This window comes from Papio anubis, chromosome 14, assembly GCF_008728515.1.
Source record: "Papio anubis isolate 15944 chromosome 14, Panubis1.0, whole genome shotgun sequence".
NCBI classification, from domain to species: domain Eukaryota; kingdom Metazoa; phylum Chordata; class Mammalia; order Primates; family Cercopithecidae; genus Papio; species Papio anubis.
In genome coordinates, this window is record NC_044989.1 from 7,731,923 (window position 1) to 7,745,619 (window position 13,697).

General features: G+C 41.6%; 1 long non-coding RNA gene across 1 annotated transcript; it reads right to left on the reverse strand.

The window, feature by feature from the left end:
• Positions 1-6,314: 6,314 nt before the first annotated feature.
• Positions 6,315-10,528, reverse strand: LOC108581550. The gene is made up of 3 exons (XR_001893837.3): positions 10,350-10,528; positions 9,138-9,381; positions 6,315-8,391 (listed from the first exon to the last, which is right to left on the reverse strand). It is a non-coding gene; the product is annotated as an uncharacterized LOC108581550 (long non-coding RNA).
• Positions 10,529-13,697: the final 3,169 nt, after the last annotated feature.

The following is a 13,697-nucleotide window of genomic DNA, read 5'->3' on the forward strand; positions in this document are numbered from 1 at the left end:
CTTCCTTCCCTTCCTTCCCTTCCTTCCCTTCCTTCCCTTCCTTCCCTTCCTTCTCTTTCTCTCTTTCTCTCTTTCTCTCTTTCTTTCTTTCTTTCTTTCTTTCTTTCTTTCTTTCTTTCTTTCTTTCTTTCTTTCTTTCTTTCTTTCTTTCTTTCTTTCTTTTTCTTTCTCACAGACTAGCATCCAGGGTCAGCCTCCAAGATGGAGAGTTTAAAGGAAGGTTTAGAGGTTGAAGTGCTAATGAGCCTACCCCATTCCTCCTACTGGGTCTTGGACTTTGGAGCTAGCAGGGTGTATTAGTCCATTCTCACATTGCTATAAAGATCTACCAGAGACTGGGTAGTTTATAAAGAAAAGAGATTTAATTGACTCACCACTCTGCAGGCTATACAGAAGGTATGACTGGGGAAGCCTCGGGAAACTTACAGTCATGGTGGAAGGCAAAGGGGAAGCAAGTGCCTTCTTCACATGGTGACAGGAGAGAGAGAGAGAGAGAAGGGGGAGTTGCTACACATTTGTTAAACAACCTGATCTCATGAGAACTCACTCACTAGCATGAGAACAGCAAGAGGGAAATCCACCCCCATGATCCAATCACCTCCTACCAGGCCCCCCCTCCAACACTGGGAATTACAATTCAACGTGAGATTTGGGTGGGGACACAGCCAAGCCATATCATGGGGCTTGCCACAGGTGTTGCCCACGCCCCTTATCCAGAGATAAGAAAAGGAGGATCAAATAGGGACTCAGAAGAGCAAGGCCTCTGAGGGCAAACTAGGAAGAGGGAGGTGAGTGGGACAAACCCCAGCCTCTGTCACTGTAGGTGGTCTCAACTCCACACTGGGACTTCTCCTCGCCCTTCTCGATTCATTCCAAATTCCTCTCCCACTCAGCTCTCACCTCACAAGGTCTCAGTGGCTTAGCTACCTGGCAGTGCCACCCAAAACGTTGAGTCCTTAGCCATCACACCCATTTCCGTTTAGAGTTGCTGCACAGGTCTGCTCACGGTTACAGGGGTCTAGGGTTCCTCCCTGCTTACAATGTACAAAAACAATCCTACCCTATCCTGCTGGTCAAGGTCAACTCTCCCTGCCATCTGGTAACTCTTCTTGGCACAAGGAGGCCACAGTGCCTGGTGACAGTGTCAGTGAATCCCAAGTCCCCAGGAGCAGGTCTCCTGCAGTATTCCTGCTGCATCGTTGCCCAGGAGCTGCCCATGGGAGGAAAGGCTGCAGGGCTTCCAACTATAGCAGCAGCAAGGTCCCCGTTCAATCACACTGTCTGCAGCTGGAGGTCTGAGAGGCCTTTGTCATGGCCACCATAGGGAGAATAAAAGAGACATCTGTGGATCCCAGAGCAGGGGCGTTCTAATGCTGTTTGTGCCAGCACAGCTTACCCAGGGCAAGACAGGATCAAGGGAAGTTTCACAAAAATTTCTACACCCTAGCGTGGCAGAAAGCTGCTGGCAGGGCCAGCTCGAGGGTGTGTGGTCTGTGCAGTCACATGAGCTCTGCACTTGGAAGGGGCCATGCTTGGCTGATGCTCTGGTGGCACCATCTTGGATCTCTTAATGTTTTCATCTTTGAATTTGTGCTTTGTAAGTAAAATCTGATGGGACAGTGGAGATGTGCCTGTACCACAATGATACCCACAGTGTGCCTGTCCACAAGGTGCTTCCTGGCCACCCATTTATGTACAGTGCCCATAACGCCCCATAAAGACAGAATGCTGGGGGCTCTACAATGCCTGGGACGTCAGGGAGACTCAAGGTGATACCAGGTAAGCCTGTTAGGTCCACTGCTGAGTCAGCAAGAGGCCTGTGGCCCAGAGATACCATGCTTTCTGACTGAACCAAGCTTGTTTCAAAAACAAAAAGGAAGCAAGAGTGTACAAAGAAACACAAGCAATTAAAGAACCCAGTTATTTCCTTTCTTACTCAGATGACTCCCCTTACATCCACTTTTACAGAAAATGATGACATACAAGGAAAGGGAAAATAAGGCAACATGCAGTTCCTTTCCTTCTTCCTCATCAGTAAGCCAAAGGGAGAGGATATTGGGAGAGGTGGATATATCAAGAGTGATATAAAAACATTTGAGTGAGTTTTGTGTGGAGCTTTCACTGTTTTGGTAAGAACAAAATATATACGCACCTACAAACTACAAAATACATATTGTATAATTTTGGTGATTCTACATACAAATTAAATGCTATTATGTTTGTATTTAAAACTGGTATTGTGCAATATAAAGATAAGCAGTAGAATTCACACTATTTATTTAGATTTTTTTATTTTTCTTTACTTAGAAAGACATTGAATAGCAAATAAAAAACACCACAACAAGATGAAAGGGAGACACCAGAAGAAAGAAGCTTTATATTTTAGGATCCTTAGTGGCCCTTTATTTTTTTCTGCTTTTTGGACAAGGGGGTCCACAATTTTTTTTTTTTTTTTTTTTGAGATGGAGTCTAGCTCTGTTGCCTAGGCTGGACATCAGTGCTGTGATCTCGGCTCATTGCAAGCTCCGCTTCCCAGGTTCACATCATTCTCCCGCCTCAGTCTCCCAAGTAGCTGGGACTACAGGTGCCCGCCACCACGTCCGGCTAATTTTTTGTATTTTTAGTAGAGACGGGGTTTCACCATGTTAGCCACGATGGTCTCGATCCCCTGACCTTGTGATCTGCCCACCTCGGCCTCCCAAAGTGCTGGGATTGCAGGTGTGAGCCACCGTGCCCAGCCAGGGTCCACATTTTTATTTTGCACAGGGCTGTGCAAGTTTCATAGCCAGCCCTGGCCACCAAACCTAAGGGCACCATAGGCACTATGCAGATAAGGACCATGGCGATTTCTGCCATATGGAGAAAGACCAAAGGAGCCGCTGACATTTATCACCTCTTAAGATCCTAAAATTGTGACCTATACCCAAGAGGTGGGAATATAAAGAAAGAAAAGAACTCCTAGGATGATGAAGATATGTTTTCCGACAGGCAGAAACTCAAAGGCCAAATTGTTGTACGACATTAAACGATAATGGGAACACCTGAACTGCAGCCTGATGGCCACACCTATCATTTCTTTTCACTCCATAAAGGGCGATGCAAGTGGGAATCAGATGTGCACCTTCCCCTCAAAGAGCTCACAGGGAAATTGACACAAAGGCATGAGACAGAAGTTAAGAACTGGGTAAGGATTCCAATGAAAAACAATAATACAAGAGATAACAATGAAATAATTTATTTGAATCAGTGAATTTATTTGTCAAGTTAAGACAAGGCACAAAAAATGTAGCTACTTCCTGATAGAATTGCTACATTTTCATTTTCCTATTTATGAAATATTTTCCACAAATATATCATTAGGGTTGTTTTAGTCTGCTCGGTTTGCTGGAACAAAATACCATAAACTAGGTGGACAACAGAAATGTATTTTATACAGCTCTGGAGGCTGAGAAGTCTAAGGTCAAGCCTCCGGCAGACCCAGTGTCTGGCAAGGGTCCGTTTGCTGCACCACAGACAGTGTCTTCTCACTGCATCCTCGCATGGCTGAAGGACAAAGGCGCTTCCTTATGCCTGTTTGATAAGGGCACTTATCCCATTCCCGAGGGCTCCCCACTTATGACCTAATCACTTCCCTCAGGAAACCCCACCGCTGAATACCATCACATTGGGGATTAGGTTTCAACATATAAATTGGCGGGGAAGAAAAAGATTCAGGCCACAGCAAGCGTATGTAAAATAGTCAGTGCAGTGTCCGACCATAGCAGACGCCAATTTCAGTGCCTCCCTCCTTCACCAATAAACATGGAGGCGATCTGCTGAGCTGCCTGCTGGGCATGGTGCTATGAGTTTAAAGGAGAGAACTCAATTCGGAAATGACTTGTCTGCTAAGTTTTCTCTGAGATGATAGAATTTAAGCTAAGCCCAGAGGAAATGGGAAAACCCAAATAGGTAAGGAAGTAGGACCATTCTTAACAAAGAAAACACTTTTCATTGAACAAGAACACTCTTTCCCTAAATCTAGTATTTTATTTGGCTCTTCCTGCCTCCCTGGGACTCTAGGGCTTTGCTTCTCAAAATGTTTGTCTTGAGTCCCTGAGAGGTCAATTCTCTGTTTTTCTTGCGATGGCAGTTGTTCTGCTGAACCTGACAAGATTCTACAACTTAGAAGTTATAACATAAGATTATAAGAGCAGATTTTGAAGCCTTCTAAATAAATAATATAACCTAGGCCGGGCGCGGTGGCTCAAGTCTGTAATCCCAGCACTTTGGAAGGCCAAGGCGGGCAGATCACGAGGTGAGGAGATCGAGACCATCCTGGCTAACACGGTGAAACCCCGTCTCTACTAAAAATACAAAAAATTAGCCGGGCGAGGTGGCGGGCGCCTGTAGTCCCAGCAACTCGGGAGGCTGAGGCAGGAGAATGGCATGAACCCAGGAGGCGGAGCTTGCAGTGAACTGAGACAATGCCACTGCACTCCAGCCTGGGCGACAGAGCGAAACTCCATCTCAAAAAATAAATAAATAACGTGAAATCTGTTTTCTGTGTTTTTTTATTAAAGAAAGAAAAAAGACACACACATGCCTACAAAAAGACCCTCCATGTAGGAGCACTGATATCTCTGGGCTGAGGGATTATAGAGAATTTGTATTTCTTTTCCTTTCTGCTTTTATTTATGTTTTACTTTTATTCATTTTCAAAATGCTTTATAGTAAACATACTTGTGGTAGTATAAGTTACAAACTCATGTATTAAAAAATTAATAGTGATAAATATGAATAGTGATATAACGATTTTTATTGTGAATCGACTTTTGGCCAAGCCTAGCACTGCAGACTGGCATGGTCTGGTGCTCAGTAACGGCAATGAAAGAAATTACACTAACTCTCTTGTCGGTTTGCTCAGACAGACAGCCATTCATTCAACTCAGAAAAGAAAAACACCCAGACTGTTTAGCCATGCAAACTGGTCAGTAAAGAAAAGGGGATAAACTATAAAATTAGTGATGACTAAAAAACATGGTATGCCTTCCCCTCATTCATAGCATTATTGACGTAGTTCTTGTTATAAACGTTTCAAAGAAAGAATGTGCTTTGTTAATTTTGAAGTTGAACCTCTGTCTATCTCCTCTGAGTCTTTTCTGCTGTTTTCCCTTCCTTTGCCCAGCTACTGAACTCTAATTGTCCCGGTCATAATCCGGGTCCTAGTCAATAGGCCTCAGCAATGTTGTGTGTTCGACTGTAATTCCTTTAGTGTCATCAGAGTGCATGGAACATGCATTCCAACATCCCCGCTCCAGCCGATCCTGTTTTTCTGACAGAGCCTGTCAGCGGCACACTTAACCTCTGCTTAGCAATCATTAATCTTGTCTGGTCTTGTTAGCACAGTGCTCCTTAGAGAATCCAAAGGAACCACTGCCTGCTTCCCGTATCTCATGCCTTGCACCCCTTTCCTTCCCCACCAGGTTCCCCACTCTGCTTCCGTTGGTGGATTCTCACATCCATGCAAAAAACTTATAATATTTTCAAGAACAATACTTCTGGGAACTTGCTCCTGGACTTCCACATGTCACTCTAGAGGCTATCAAACTTTTAGGGAGGTTAATATCTACTCAAGTTTTTAGTGGAAATAATCTGATCCAGCTGTTTCAGGCTCATATTTACCGGTTGCTAATTTCATTGTCATTATTCTTATTATTTCCATTGTCATTTCAATTTGATATATATTTATTTAATACCAGGGCACCATTAAAAATGATAACATATTAAATATGGTCCTTAACTTCAAGGAAATTATGGTTTATAGTAAATAAATAAGTAGGAGACATTTTGTTATGCTATTGATATAGTTAGCAGATATATGCACACAAATATTATAATTTAAGAATGTCAAAACAGAAATGCCTCATACAAAACCATCAAGGACATAAGAATAGCAGTTTTCAATTTTATAAATAAACATGAAATTTTAAAGAGATATATTTGAAAAGTGATATATTACCCTTCTATCAAAGGAACAGAGACAGTTACTATTTTTCCTGCAATAAAAAATGTATAAATGTCACATTCTTTTTCTTTTGTTTTTTGAAACAGGGTCTCACTCTGTTACCCAGACTGGGGTACAGTGGTGCGATCTTGGCTCACCACAACATCCACCTCCCAGGTTCAAGCGATTCTCTTGCCTCAGCTTCCCGAGTAGCTGGGATTACAGGCGTGTGCCATCATGCCTGGCTAATTTTGTATTTTTAGTAGAAACGGGGTTTCACTATGTTGGCCAGGCTGGTCTCGAACACCTGACCTCAGGTGATCCACCTGCCTTGGCCTCCCAAAGTGTTGGGATTACAGGCGTGAGTCACTGTGCCTGGCCAAAAACAAAAAATGCATGAATGTCTTATTCTAACTGGAAAAACATTTGAGGCAAAATTTGGCAAATTAGAAAATCGGCTTGTTAGCTCACTGGCTGATCCTTTCCTCAAATACTGCTCATCTGTGATTACTTTTTAGGCAACTGTTGAGCCTGGTGCAAATCTTTCTCTAATTTCCCAGTCAATTTCCCATCCTCCTTCCTCCACTCCCCACATCCACTCTACTGAGACCTCCTTTTCAGGCTTGTTCCAGCATGCATCGGCTGCATCCCCTCTCTAATTCCCTGCAATGTCTTGCGTAGGTCTGCCATGTATGGCTCAATACACCCTACATGCATGTGAAGAGGAAATTGACCAGTTTTACTTTCACACAATGTAGATAATCAAGTTCTTGTTGGGTTTAATTCGGTTGCATTTGCTCATTTCCCCAACAAGATTGTAAGCTGCTTACGAGTAGGGACCACATCTTCTATGCATATGAAACGCGGCTGGGATTCCTGCCTATAGAAAGTGTCCTGGAAGGTCCAGGGAGTGAGTAGCATGGCAGTTTCTGAGATTACCCTGCGAACTCTTCGAGGATATAGGAAATGGTTTGTTTTCATGGCTGTTTCCCTAGTGCCTGGCAAGTTACCTGGCTCAGAGATACTCTCTGTAAACATTAGTTCCATAAGAAAAGCTCCACTCAATCCGAGCTTTCTTTCAAAGGCATATTCAAAGCAACAGTATCTTAAGTCCCTGGGATCCTGACTTACCAGGCTGGAGTCATGGAACAATACCAAGTCCTCTTGAAAAGAAAGGGCTTAATCTTTCCCATGTGTTCAAAAGTTAAACTGAGTTGCCTCTTTCCAGTAACTTCTGTTCTTCAGGCAATCTGAAATCATCCTTATTCTCTCAGGACTACAAACTAGACAGTTCTTCAGCCAATATTAAAAAATAATCTCCAAGCTCATTACTGAATGAGACACAAAGGAGCTGAAGGTAAAACTGAAATGATCACCCTATCCAGATGGCTTGTGAATTTACAGACTAGCCTCAGAGCCCCCCAGACCTGAATTTAAAGTGAAGCAAGTTTACTTACGTCATTTCAGCCTTTTTTAAGGCCATTAGTACCATATTATAATTAGCACTTGGTATCAAAAATGTGTTTCAATGGGTGAGCGCAGAGTTTTAAGTGGAGATGAAGGTGTAGTAATGAAATCACCTCCAGATTTTGGCTTAAGAACCAGCCCTAAGAGGTGTTTTATAATTGGCGTTAATCTGACTCCACAAGCATTTCTGCACACTTCGAGATGTACTCATCAGAAGAACCAAAAAACAGGAGCTATTCCCATCTATATGAAAGAAGTTAAAAATAATTGCCATAAGATTTTTTAATAGTATTTCCATAACATTTACTATTTTTCCTGCAATAAAAAAATGTATAAATGTCTCATTCTCACTGGAAAAAAGTTTGAGGCAAAATTTGGCAGTTTCCAACCTCAAATAATACAATAGTATTAATGATGAAGAGAAAAGTTGCCCCAGACTCAGAACTTTACTGCCGATGAGTGTTTGAGAATAGATTGTAATATATTGCTACAGTATGAATGTAGAGAAGAAAAGGACGTTTTCTGAAAGTACATAGATAACAAAATGAATACAGGAAGACAGACTTTGGAATCAGACTGACTGAATTCAAATCCCAGGCTTGCCAATAACTAACAGCAAATGCAGGCAAGCCCCCTAACCTCGCTGTATCTCATTATCTTGCCTACAAAATGGGAATAATACTAGTACTGACCTAACAGGCCTATGAGAAGAGAGGGAATTTGTGAATATAACAAATGTAGAAAGGTGCTGGCCCATGGTGAGCTCTGGGAGTGTCAGCTCTGTCGTGAGTGACAATGGGTCGTTGCCATGGTGCTCAGTACACGGGGAGGTATAGTGAAGGCACTGAATTGAAACCCCCGAGGTCTCATCCAAGTTGTCACTCAATCGGTGAAGACATGTTGGTCTCTGACTCCCTCATTGAGGACCACAGTGGTTGTCCCTGAAAAAAGAAATGAGCACACTGGAGTAAATAATCTCCAATTTCCTTTCCGATTGGTGTATTCTATGCTTTCTTTTGGAAGTAAAGGGCTAATTTTCAGAAATTACCAAAAACTTCCAGGAACCCATCCATACAGTCTTTAATTTTAAAAGTCAACAGAATTCATGTATCACTTTCCCTTTTATCAAAAGGACTTTCATCAAAAGCAATTTAGGTATTGAGCCCGGCGAGTAAACACGATGAGTGGTTTGCTTTCTAGCCCAAGTGTGGTGCCCTTCAGCTGAAGCTCAGTAACATGCTTATCTCTTTTGCAGATTTAAAAGGATGCATGTAGAGAGAGGCACTGTTAGAGTGGAGCAGGGGCACTAGTGGAAATGTGGTGAATTCACTGTTAATGAAGAGGGAGAGGGAGAGAGAGAAGTAGGAAGGAGATCAAGCCACCTTCAGAGCTGGAGATCACAACTTACATAGAATGGACATATTCTCTTGCTCTATTAGTTATATATCACCGCATAGCAAATTGCTCCAAAACTTAGTGGTTTAGAACCACAAGTTTTGGAGCAATTTTTGATGTTACACAGATCAATTTTTATGATCTTACGCAGCTTCTGAAGGTTGGAAGCCTGGCTTAGCTGGGTGGCTCTGGCTTGGGGTCTCCCATGAGGCTGCAGTCAGGCTATTGGTCAGATCTGTATCACGGACATCCTGGAAGGACCAAGGATCCATTTTCAAACTGGTGCACTCACACGGCTGGTGGCTACAGTCCTCAGTTCCTCCTGGCTGTTGACTTTGGGCGGGGGGTGTCTCAGTTCCTCCTCATGTGGGCCTCTCCACATGAAGCCTCCTGGGTGTCTTCAAGACATGGCAACCAGGTTCCCTCAGAGCAGGTGATCCAAGAGAAAGAACCCTAGATGGAAGCTCGGGCCTTTCACATCTAGTCTTGTAACACACCATCAGCTCTCCATATCTTCTTTGTCCTACAGACCAACCCTGGTACAGCGTGGGAAAGGATAGCATGAGGGTGTAAATGACTGGGATGGGGGCATCGGGACCCACATTGCAGGCCAGATACCACACTCACCAAACAAATGGGAGAAGAAACAAAACCTTTCACTCCTTCAATGTTACTATTTTGTGAACCTCTCACAGAGACAATTATTCTTAGGTTGTTTGAGCAACAAGGTGAATAAGGATACCATGTACTGAGATGGGGTTACTGGGAAATAATTTTGATAGAAATAAATTTGATAGAGTTTTCAGAAAACCATGACATCTGTTTTGGAAATGTTTAGTTTGAAATGTCTATTACACTTTTAAGCTGGATGTGATTATAATGCCTTAAAATGTATATTCCCTTCAATACAACTGCTAAGTGCAAGCCAGTGTGACTTCATCAAAGAAACAGATTTAAAAATGGTTAAATGTTCGAACATCGGAGGAAAATACGGCTGTGCTGGACTAGTTAAAGGTAGTATGTCAGTCCCATGCAAGGCATTTTTCAAAATGAATTTCAAGAGCAATTTTGATTAGACTTTGGGAGTGCAAGGGCAAGTCTAGTAATTAATATTATCTTCCTGGATAACTCAAAATTACATCCCCGCTCTGACTTGTCCCCTGAATTCGACACTTTTGCATATAATTGCCTACTTGACATACACTATGCACTTGAGTGTCTAATCGGTCTTAAAACTTAACATTTTCAAAGCAGAACTCCTAAGTTCTTCCTCCCACCACCACCAAATCTGTTTCTTCCGGAGTTTTCCACACTGCAATAAATGGTACCACCATCAATGTAGTTGCTCAAACTAACAACTTAGGAGTCATTTTTAATTATTTACTATTCTCCGTACTTCAAGGATAGTCATCATTTGATTCTATTGGTTCTACATCCAAAATAGAGGGCGTTCACCTTTGTAGTCACTGAAATAAATCTAGACCAAGCCATCTTGCTGTCTCACCTGGACTGCTGTTGTTGCTACTAACTGGTTTCTCTGATTTCAGTTCTGAAATTCTCCTTTAATTTGCTCTGTACTGTAATCAGAATGATTTTTTTGGCGGGGGGCGGGTGGAGTGGTGGACAGAGTCTTGCTCTGTCACCCAAGCTGGAGTGCACTGGAATGATCCTGGCTCACTGCAATCTCCCTCTCCTGGGTTCAAGTGATTCTTAGGCCTCAGCCTCCCGAGTAGCTGGGATTACAGGCGCACATCACCACACCCGGCTAAATTTTTTGTATTTTTGTAGAGACAGATTTCATCAAGAAGGCTGGTCTTGAATTCCCGACCTCGTGATCTGCCCGCCTTGGCCTTCCAAAGTGCTGGAATTGCAGGCATGAGCCACTGCGCCCGGCCAGAATAACAGAATAACCGTTTAAAATATCTAAGGAGCGGCTCAGCTGAGATCCTTGCTTAATCCCCTCCAATGGTTTTCAATCAGAATACATCCCAAGCCCCGCCCCTTGACTGGGAGCTCTGCGTGATGGCCCCGCCCTCTGCTCTGCTGTCCCGACGTCACAGGCTCCCTGCTGCGCTCCCTGTGCCCTGGCCCACTGGCCTCCTTTCCCACCCTCCCACACGCCATGCTTGTTCCCTCATCAAAGCTTTTCCACGTTATCTGGAATCTCTCCCCAGGTACTTGAGTAATTTTATATGCTATTGATTGTTCAGGTCTCAAATGAAATATCTCCTAGAGGGTTTCCATGAGAATCTACACATGTGGGCCCCAGTACCTAGCATTCTTCAGCACCACCAGTCTGTGTACTTTCATGTCACTGGGCAGTACTAAAAGCTGCAATTTTTCCCATGGGATATAGACTCCAGGACAGCGTGAATATTTTCTTTCTTACTTATCATTGATTCCACAGGATCTAATACAATATATACTTGTATTATATTTAGCGTATAGTTGGCACTCAATAAATATTTATTAAATCAATCAATAAATCTTTATGAATGACATGGCTGTCAGAGTTGGGGAAATCTTTTCCTAACTCATCTCAGTGCTTGTATGGGTTCTCTCTAGATATAATGATTGGATAATGTCTTAGCACTGAGTCCTGGGATGAGAGAGGTGTGGAAGTGGTGCAGGCAACAGGGGTGAATACACACAGTTCTGAGTGGCCATAAAGTCATACTTGTTTCCAAGCTGGAGGTTCAAATGGAACTGGAGATGTGGAATAGCACAGGTCACATGAATAAGGATTACAAAGGTTCAGTAGAACGTAAAACGCCTGAGTTAGGAGAGCACCAAGTATTCTGGCCAAAAGTCTTTGAAAATATCATTGAAATTTAAACTTAAAGGCTGGTTGGGTTTGATGTTCATTTTGACAGTTCTTCTGCTCTTCCTGTCCAGTGCCCAGGAACAGTGCCTGATGCATAGTAGGAGCCTAGTGAGTACTTCAGGATTCACACGGAGTGATGAAGCTGAACACTAACGCTAGAGTCAGCTGAAAGTCTGCATCTGGGGAGGCACGCAGCAAAGAAATTTCTCAGTGCCCAAAGCCAGTGAGTGCTTTAGAATCCAGACTGAGAAACAACAAATGGATGAGATAAGTAAATGTGATGTCAAAACCTGACTGTGGTGTTACAAAAGACATTACAGACAAATATCCCGTATAAACATAGACTCAAAGCTCTTCAACAAAATATTGGCAAATTAAATCCAAATACACACACACACATATGCATATGTATACATTATGCATTATGACCAAGTGAGATTTATTTCTGGAGTAGGAAGATTTTTATGATATTCAAAAATTAATCAATATGTTGGAGTCAAGACAAGGATGCTTACTGTCATTACTTCTTTTTAAACATTATACTGGAGGTTCTAGCCAGTGCAATAAAACAAACAAATGAAAAGAAACAAAAATTATAAAGTTTAGAAAGAAGTAAAAATCCTTTTTCTTCAGATGGCACAATTATGTATGTAGAAAAACCCAAGGAAGATAACAATTACTAGAATGAATGGTTATTTTGGAAAAGTAGCAAGATACATTCTAAATATACAAAAACAAAAATTAGGCTCTATCAGTAAAACCAAACTATATTTGAAACAATTAGATTAAATACATAAGCCTTTGGTAAGTCCAATGAACATATAAGAAGAAAAGACTTTGATGAATAATTTATACTCCAGAGACAGTATATAATTCCAGATTTGGAAAAGCTCTATTAAAATTGCAATTTTCTATTTTATGAATTGTTACCAAAAACTAAAACTGTTCATCACTCAGTAAAATATGGATTGCAAACATCTACCAAAAAAAAGTGGTTGTAAATTAAATAGTGACTAGGACAGAGCTAATTAAAGATATGTTGATATATGGAGATTAATTTGCACACATATATGTCCTACCTCTGTCCAGCTGAGAGAGCCTAGAAGCAGTGACATCCTGGTAGCAATAAGCATACCTAATGCCCAGATCTTACTTTCCAAATACCATTCTCCAATAAAAGAACCCAAAGCTCCTTAGAGAAATGGCTGATTCTAAAGATAGAGTAAGAAAAATACAAACTAAGCCTGGAACATCTTGAAGTGACAAAAGTAAGAAAGTGCTAAAAAAATTAAATAATAATAATAATAGATGGAGGCATGTCCAAAGGACACAGAAGTCAACCTGAAAGAGCCCAATGGTCAAAGCTGAAATACTGTCAGCAACAAAATATATAATAATGGATTATTCCAATAAAATGAGTAGTTATGAGTTCATATTAATAAAAATGAATGTATGAAAGCATTAAACATGAAACTACAAGAGACAAGTCTCCTTTCAGAAGAATTTTTTTAAAAGTTGATATCCCCCATGCAAAAAGGTGAGGTTTAATTTCCCTGTTCTTGAGTGTGAGCTGGACTTCATGACTTGCTTCCAAAAAATTGCTTATAGGAATGAAAAAAATAGAAACTTTCCTTGTGGTAATTTGGCAGATACTCCCTTAACCATGTTGTCAAGATTAACATCACCAGTAATAAGTTTGGTTGACATCCTATATCCATTGATTAGATGAGATGAGAAAGATACTTCCTTTTTGTAGAGTTCTTCCCTAAAACCTGTAAGCCCAGTCTAACCGTGAGAAAACATCAGACAAGCAAAATTTAGTGACAGTTCACAAAATACCTAATTAGGATTCCTCAAAAGTTCAAAGCCAGGCAATACGAGAAAAGAATAAGAAACTGTCACAGCCCAAGAAAAACAAAGGAGATGTAATGAACAAACATAATGTGGTACCTAGATTGGAACCTGACACAGAATAGAAAGTTAGTAAAACAATTGACAAAATCCAAGTAATGTCTGTAATTTAGTCAA